The sequence below is a fragment of the Carlito syrichta genome, unplaced genomic scaffold (genome assembly GCF_000164805.1).
Source record: "Carlito syrichta isolate Samal-C Ts95f unplaced genomic scaffold, Tarsius_syrichta-2.0.1 Scaffold305729, whole genome shotgun sequence".
Lineage (NCBI taxonomy): Eukaryota > Metazoa > Chordata > Mammalia > Primates > Tarsiidae > Carlito > Carlito syrichta.
The window spans coordinates 425,129-433,629 of NW_007249825.1; the positions used below are offsets into that span (position 1 = coordinate 425,129).

The following is an 8,501-nucleotide window of genomic DNA, read 5'->3' on the forward strand; positions in this document are numbered from 1 at the left end:
CGACGCCTTAGCCGGCTTCCAAATGACGTGCTGGCGTCGGTGTTGCCAGCGGCCCCCGCCGGCTGGCGGGGGATCCCTACTCGCCCCCGATCCCGCGCTCGGTAGGAAGATGCCGCCCGGCCGGGGGCTCGGGAAGGAACGGGGTTAGCCGGCCGGGTGAAACTCACTGCTCCTCACCCACCCCTCTGAGGCCAGGTTTTGGTTGCCTTTTGCGTTGCCCACTCAACGGGAACTTAGGCCAGTTGGGGTTTTGATGCTGAATTGCAGGTCCGCAGGGGCTTTTCTTCTTTTTTGCTGCCTTAGCTGTGGACTAGGTCGACAGAAAAGCGCTGCGTGTCCCGATCGACAGGCCCCTGACAGCCGGAGGTTTGGCTCTTAAATTCAGGACGCGGAGCCCTTGACTCCCTGCCTGCCCTTGGCTGACTCCCGTCGCTGGACCTAGGCGTGTGCTGACCCAGCTTCCGGGTCACGGTTCCAGGTGAGAAAACAGAGAGGCGCGGGGAAGGCCTGCATTTTTCTCCCAGGTGCCCCTTCAGAGAGCAAGGTGATTCTGAGACCAGTTCAAATAATTTTGCCCAAGGATTTGTTTTCTTCAGAGAAGGCAAGACTGATGGGCAGTCCTCTTAGCATCGGAGAGAAGTTTTACATAAAACCTAGCCATAGCGTTGCTGCAGGAGTGGACTTCAGTGTTCCAGGCTTGTCAGGGCCAAGTAGAGCGTTCCCCTGTTGGTTCCTAATGTTGTGGCTCACTCTCTCCCTTCTCTTTTCAATTTAGGGCATGTTGCACATAGTAGCATTTTGGAGGTTCATAAAGTTCTTTCGGAAAGAGCTTTAAGATACTTTATTGTCATCTTAGTAGCTGCACTTAATTGACATTTTAGGGGAAGCACCGGTGTTATTTCATGGGCTCTTTCTCTCTCCATTATTTAGTCTTCCTCTTCCCCCCATTGATTCCTCCACAATTCCCTGGCTTCCCCATCTCTGCAGTTCTCTCGAAGCCCCGCGGGCTGGGTGTCCTTTGAGTGGGTCCAGCGAGCAGGCCGCTGACCCAGATCGGAGCTCAGGAAAGGTTGGCCAGCTCTCCTCCCCCTTGGAGAGGCTGGAGAGGAGGGAGCTGTGTGTAAGTCCTGGGAGCTGGCAGCAGAGGACGCTGTGGAGCAATGTGGTGTCTGCACAGTTCTTTTAAAAAGCACACCCTTCTCACTCACCTCTGGATGCCACGGCACCGAGGACTGAGTGGTGGGTCCGCCTTTGGATGGACCCATCTGGGCAGTGTGACTTTTCTGCAGTCAGATTGCGTGCTGTATGGAAAACTTTCTGTCCTTGCCCTCAAAAAGGCTGAAATAAGCAAGTACTCAGATCAGCACAACCCTCGTCATTACCACCACCACACACACCTCTCTGATGTGTAATAAAAGAAACCTGCAGGCATAATTTGTTATGTAATATGCTGATAATACAAGTTTCGGTTTTAGATGGGAACCAGATGTGGAGGGACTCTCTTTAATTGATCCAGCAAGGGGGAGACTTTAATAGATTAACTAGTCCTTGCAAATCCCAGTGGCGGCCTGTGTGTGTGTGTGTGTGTGTGTGTGTGTGTGTGTGTGTGTGTTTTAACTCGAGGGGAGAAGCCCAGACTCGGGGCTTTTTCGAGGTTTTTGCCTCTCGGCTTCTGCTTTGCTGCAGCTGTCCTTTTCGTCAGACTCTTCCTCTCTGGAAAGAACCGTTTCGTTGCCAACATGAAGCACATGGCCGGGTCTGGCGGGGCTCAGTGAAGCTTAGCTCTGCTGGGCTCCACTCCTGGCCTTGTCCGGCTGTTGCCCTCTCTCCATCCTCTTAAACAGGGCCTGGCCAAGGGACTTGGGCGCCGAGGAATGTGGACTGACTTCCCTTGACTCTCTTCTGGAACGGCCTATCATCCGGGGAGAGTTTCCATTTGAACTTGTCCAGTGAATAAATACACTTTCCAAAATAATTGATTCTCCTCTGATTAATTTCTCTGCTTCCTGCCTAACCCGATGAGGGCTCTTTCTCCATAACTGAACTGAGTCACTTTTACTGTGGCCCAAGGTTGGGGACTGCACTGTAATCGCTGACCCCATGAATAGCAGTTTCATTGCATGCCTGGATGTGAACTTTGGAAACAAACCCAGAGGCTTAGATATGCTGATGTGCCCTGAGACTTGCTTAGAACATTTTTGTTTTAGCGCAGTTTACATTAACATGATTAATGACTGGGCCACTGAAAAGTCCTATATTCAAAAGCAATTTACCGTTCCCTAGGGTTCTTATGGTGGAGTATTTTTCTTTGCCAAACAACTTTGTTTTAAGGTAACTTCTTTGATGCTTAATCCAAACCTCCTGTGCACATGGTTTGGGACAAGGTTTGGGCTGCGTAAATTGGCGGGCTGTGGGGTTTTGGTGGTGCCTGTCTTAACCTTACCGAACTTGGGTCAGAGGGAACTCAGATTTACATCTAAGAGAGTTCTCTGAAATTAGGATGGGAGGAAATCTTCCAGGGGAAACTTGGCATCAGGGTGTCTTGGAGGGACGCAGGGAGGTTGGAGCAGAGGACAAGATTTTTTTTTCCTTCCAGTGATTGGAGATACTTGGGCTTTTCTGAAAAAAATAGAGATGTCTTTCGTGTGTGTGTGTGTGTGTGTGTGTGTGTAATGTGGGTTGATTGAGGGGAAATGCTGATGGGTGAGTCTGAAAGCAGTCTTAGGAACCCAAGAAAATAAAAACACATTTGAACGACTCGGGAAGATTTTGCATTTCAAAGGGTCTACCTTGTAGAATTTCACATCACGTCAGGGGTTACCGAGAAGTGTGACAGGCACCCCTGCTTCTTTAATGATTCTCCCTCTCTCCTGCTGTGGGGGCTGCCAGGGGAAGCTGCCTTTTGCAGAGGGGGAAGGAGCAGGTTTGGCCAGACCCCGCAGGAATATCATGGAAACCACAGCGCCTCTTAGGCATCTGTCGGTCTCTGGACGGGCTTTTTCCACGGTGCCACTCTCAGGAGAGAGAAGGCGAGCCATGTTGGTAAACAGCCCATTTGACCCCAGAATGCAGTGGCAGGCTAACGCCTGACTTCTCCACTCGCTGTTTTTGTTCCCTCATTAAACAAAGAAACAGATTCTTCCCCTGACCTAGTATAATGTGGTTCCCAAGGGTTTAGCTGAAATGGGTGCAGACTGTTCAGAGAATGGTTGCAGCACCCACTGGTTGTGGAAGGCTCACCCTGGGCTAGCGGCTTTTTGTACACTCTCTAATTCTCAAAGCAAGTCTGCAGTTACAGCTGAGGCTCAGAGAGGCCAAGTCACTGGCCCAAGGCCACACAGCTGGAAGGCAGAGAAGCCCGTAGCTCTGTCCAGGTCTGTCTGGCTTCAGAGCCTGCTTGCTTTTCATACACCACGCTTATCAGTCAGTGTGTACATGAGATAGAGGCAGTGGGTTCTGTTTTATCTGAAAGCGTACATTTTGTTTACTCTTGTTAACACCACAGGGAAACTTAGAAATTTTATCTGTGCCCCCACCTTCCTTTTTTTTTTTTTTTTTCTTTTGGCGTGATTTAATTCTGTATCAATCACTGTAGGACCAAAGGCAGTGCCTCAGTTGGGGAGACTGACGTGTTTTGCTTTAACCTTACAAAAGGCAGATTCACAAGAAAATATATTTATTTCCAATGACCTTCTGGGGAAAACAGGAAATAAATCTGGCAGCCCACTCGAAGCATCACTGTTTATTCAGATTCCCTTTTCCATTCAAAGAGATTGTTAAAAGGGTTTCCAGCTTTTTTTTTGCATTTGCAATTCAGGTGTCTCAAAGTGAATTATGTTGTAGTGCTTGCCACTCCAGGTTTGCACAGTATCACATTTTGTGAAATGCCTAAAGTGATCAAATAACTAAACACAGTTGTATATCCTGCAGCATGTGGGAACTAGGTACACCCCAGCCAGGGCTGGCCAGAGGCCCTGCATTCTGTCTCAGACAGATGGCTCTTTGCAGGTCAGTCCTGGTTTGTGTGTTTGTGTTGTGAGGGGAGTAGGGATGCCCATCTCCAGCCAGGTCTTCCTGGCTGGGCATGCTGCCCTTTCTGCCCTTAAAGGGCGTGGGAGCATGCTAGGGCCCCTGTGCTCTGACTTTCTAGAAGCTAGGAGGAGTGGCTCTGAACCTCTCTTGCACACGAGAGTCACCTGGGAAGGTTAAAAGAAAAATCTGAATGCCCAGGCTGCATCCAGGACCTTTGACATCACAGCCTTGGAGAGAGGGGGCAGGGCCCAGGCATTGGTATTTTTAAAGTTCCTGAGTTGATTCTGTTGTGCGTCCAAGACTGAGGAATGAGGGCTGGAAGAGACCCCGTGCATACCTGGCTTCCCTTAGCAGGGGCTTAGGGGCCTTCCTGTTCAGGAGTGGAGCAAACCGATTGAAATTTTCTGCTGCCACTATGTCGTAGTGAAGGGGAGTCGGAAAGGCACCTACCCCTGGGCAAAGTGTCTGCTGTGGACGCCGCCATCCAGGGCATTCCTATCTCTGCTAGGCCAGGACGTAGGTGCGCCTGCCCCCACAGGATTCAGCACCGTCCCCCAGAGCCACCTTCTCTCTGGAGTGAAGAGGGTGGGTGTTCGTCAGGCTGTGGTTTCAGGGCAGTTCTCACTTCTCACACAGACCCTGCCTCCCCACCATCCTGGAGATCTTGTTCCTTCTGGAAGTTTGACGTATGGTCTCTCTCTCGGGCTCAAGGCAGCGAAAATGCAGACTGGGTCCAGGGTATATCTTGGCGATTCTCAGTGAGTGGTGGGCCTTCTCCACCCAGGTTTGTGGCGAATGTCACCCTGTCAGGTACCCAGTTGTACCTGACAGCTCAGAACTTTTCCTTCTATGAGCATGCTTGGGGTTACATGTCACAGAATTGTGCTTAGAATGGCCAGGGGTCTTGCAGAGCAAGAGCTTCTTTGGCGTGCTGAGGTAAGCTTCTGGACGAGAAATCTGATCCCCAAGAGGTGAGGTGAATCTCCCAAGGTCACAGAGCCAGTGCTCCGTGGGGCGGACCTGCATGTCCAGAGTCCTTGCCTTCCTGCTGCGTTCTCATGTGGGACCTGATTGCTGCCTGCAGGATGGCCGGCTTCAGCACAGAGCTCACCATTGTCCAGAGTTCTTTAGCTGAGGAAAACGTGCTGTCGGTCACTCTTTTTCCCTGCGATGGATGTTCCGCTGGGAAGTGCTGAAACCCCGTGGAGGTGATCTCAATGAAAAGGGGTTTGGCTTCTTCGCCAGATTTTGTCAGTGTGCTCTTCTCTGCCATGGTGGTGGTGAGGAAGTAAGAGCTCTTTCCCCCTGCCAGGAGTTGGGTGTGGGCCTAGTGAGGGGAGAAGGGGAGAATCGGGCTTTTTTTCTCCAGGCCTGTTATTTCCACCCTCACTCCACAGATGTCGATTGGGCACCCGCTGAGTGTCTGTGTGGAGCCGGGCTCTTTACTTCATGAGTTCATCTAATCCCCAGCCCAGTCTGTGCCTGAGGGACCAGCCCTGTTTCACTGCTAAGACATTGCTGCTCAGAGAAGTACCTTGCCCCGGCTGAGAGGGGCAGTTGGAATTGAACTTGGCCTGGCTGGCCTCAGTCCTGTATCCTTGCTAGTACACTGTGCTGCTTCATCCAGTGCTCACCACAGTGCCGAGGAGACGGAGTTCCTGCTGCGGGATGTGCGTGCGTCCAGTGGGCATTCCCTGGCAACTGCAGCCCGAGCGCCATGTGCTTTCCTGGAGGGGGCTTGGGTCGCCCTGCCATGGGGCCTGCAGGATGGGTCTGTAGGCTCCTGGAGAGCTGGGCCTGTCTGGGCTTCTCTGTGTCTCAGCAGCTCAAGCCGTGCCCTGCAGAGAGGAGGTGGCCTGTGTGGGTTCTAGTTGCTGCTGCCTGTGGTCTTCCTCACCCGTGGAGGCCACCCTCCCAGGCTGCCCTCCGGCTAAAGCCTGAAGTACCCTGACAGACAAAGCCCAGCTGGGAGAGGCCTCGGCTGCGCCTGGAATTCCCCTCGCTCTGGCATTCGCATTGGCCAGGGGCCTGAGAGCAGAGGGAGGTCTGTGTGCTGGCTGGGAGCAGCCTCTGTGCCTGTCTGGAGGTGGAAAGGCAACGTGCTCTGCAGCCAGCCGCCGCCGTGCTCTGGGTGAGGAGAGGAAGCCAGGCTCCTGGGCCAGGGGAAGGGGATGTCTGTCGTTCTGGGCCTCTAGAGAGGGTGTCGAATGCCGGGGATCCCCTCTGTGGCACAGTCCTGGGGGCTGGGCCCTAGGAACTACCCTTCCATGGAATCCCTTTGGCAGCCAAATGATGGCATTTCCCAGATAGGAGGTGATGGACACAATCCTGCCTACCTGCTGGACCTAATTTGCCCTGTGACCCTCTCTGGGCCTGGGATTACTCTCCTTGCCGGTCCTGTCTTCCAGCATTTTTAGGAGGCTCGGTTGAGAACCTGTTCGAGAAGCCCCTTGGAGAGGGTGTGGTGCCGCCCAGAGGGACATGAGGTAGAAGACGTGTGACCAGAGGGGCGGAAGTCCTGTTTTGAAGTGCGAGGTGGGCTGCATGCCCACAAGAGGCATCTTGTGGGTGCATGAAGAACGAGGACTGGTGGTTGTTGCAGGGGACCTTTGGGCAGAGCGCAGGTGAAACCCAGTTCTGTGTCATTGAGGGCAAAAGGCAGCATTCAACTCTGGTATCCGAGTGCCTGGGTTCAAATCCCAGGCCTGCCCTTTGCCGACCGTGTGCCTTTGAACAGGTGATGTGTCTTCCAGTCTGGGTTTTCTCACCTGGAATGTGGCAACACTGACAGCACCCAGCCCATGGTTCTGGGGCCCTGAGTGAGACCGTCGGTGGGAACTCGGAGCCCAGCAAACATTAGTGAGCACCTCGTGCAGCCTGGGGCCAACGCATGCTGTCAGGAGGGCAGAGGGTAGGCTCGAAGGACGGGTTGGGCAGTTTCCCTACAGGCTGACAGGACACAGGTCAGAGCCGCGGGGCTTGAATTTGAGCTGGGCTCGGTTGGACAGGTCAGACTGGAGCAGATAGAGCCTTTGTTCCTCCCGCAGTCTCTGCTCTCAGGTAGCTTAGGATTTGGGATGAGGAAGGATTGAAAGTATATATGATAGTTCCCTTTGCAGCGTGTCCCTTACCCAGAGTTGAGACAGGTTAAATCTTTTAAGCTGTCTCTTTAGGAGATGAAATCTGTTTACCAAAAGTGGTTCCGTTTGGTCCCAAACATAGAAAATGAGATACATGCGTGTGTCATGATGTGGCCTCACACTCTTGTCTCTGCTCTGAGCGACAGCTTTTGCGAATGAATTCTTTGGAAACCTTAATGGCTGCACACCTATCTGGACTGAGAGTGAGGGCTCCATTTACTACCTTTTGGCTTCTCTTTAGAGTCTTTGCAGCTGACAGCTTTGCTTGTTTTTTGCCCCTTCTTTGAAGCTGGGGAGCTGCCTTGGATAACTGTAGTCAGCATCCTCTGGGTGCAAGCTGTGTGGTTGCAGCTGGAGCGCTCACCCTCACTCAGCCTGGGGTGTGATTCTGGCAGCTTCCGGACCCCTCTGCCGCCTGAACATGACCTCAGTTTCTCCAGGAGCAAGAACTCATCTAAACTCATCGAAGCTTTTGAGAGGAAACCTTGACCGGATGACAGAGGGAGGGGCCTGGACCCTCCCCCATGGAGTCTGGGCTTCTCTGATACTGGCTGCTTCTCCCTGGGTCTTGTGACTTGCATCTCATTAGCCCCAGGCTGGCACCCGGCATCTGTGGGGTGAACTGGGTGACTGGTCCTGACATACGAGATTTCCTGCTGTGCTTTGGGTAGCTTTGGGGGAGACCCTGTGGTCTAGGGGTGTGAAGACTTGGTGGTGGTTACTGGGTTCTGGGAGGAGGCCCTGACTCCAGGCTGTGGTGGCCTGCGCCCCGAGGCTGGCCCTAGAGCGCCTTCTCCAGAGGACCCACCAGGGTGACTGGGCCTTGATACAGACCACCTTCTTGGACAATTGAATCATGAAGCTTTGTGACTGAGGTGTCTGGGCTGCCTGAGGTATCTGGGCTACCTCTGGTGTCGTGAATGTGATGGAACTCAAGGGGAGTTTGTCCTCCTCACCTGCTGTGCACTCTTCTCTCGCGTCCCTGTTTCTGTGATGAACACAGAACACACCTGCCATGGTGGTGGTCGATCCAATTCAGCCAGTATCTAGTAAACACCTACGGTGTGTGTCAGACACACTATCATTCCCTGAGGAGTCTAGAGATGAGTGTTTTTAAGGAGCTCGCAGGCTTCTGTTGTGACTGGTCAGACAGCAGCCGTTTATTATTGAGTTCCTACTACGTACCCAATAACAGTATAATAAATTAATGAAGATATGTTTACACAAGATACTAGTGAGGTCGGGCTCGGTGCCTCAGCCTATAATCCTGCGCTTTGGGAGGCCAAGGTGAGTGGATTGCCTGAGCCCGCGGGTTCGAGACCCGCCTGG

At 52.8% G+C, this 8,501-nt stretch overlaps 1 protein-coding gene across 1 annotated transcript in view; it reads left to right on the forward strand.

Annotated features, from left to right (window-relative positions):
* Positions 1 to 265: 265 nt before the first annotated feature.
* The window catches only part of FAM53B (family with sequence similarity 53 member B), a 120,614-nt gene continuing 112,378 nt past the window's right edge, over positions 266 to 8,501 (forward strand). Inside the window, exon 1 of the mRNA XM_008062510.2 lies at positions 266 to 478. The gene's annotated coding sequence lies outside the window, so the exon portion shown is untranslated. The remainder of the gene's footprint in view (positions 479 to 8,501) is intronic.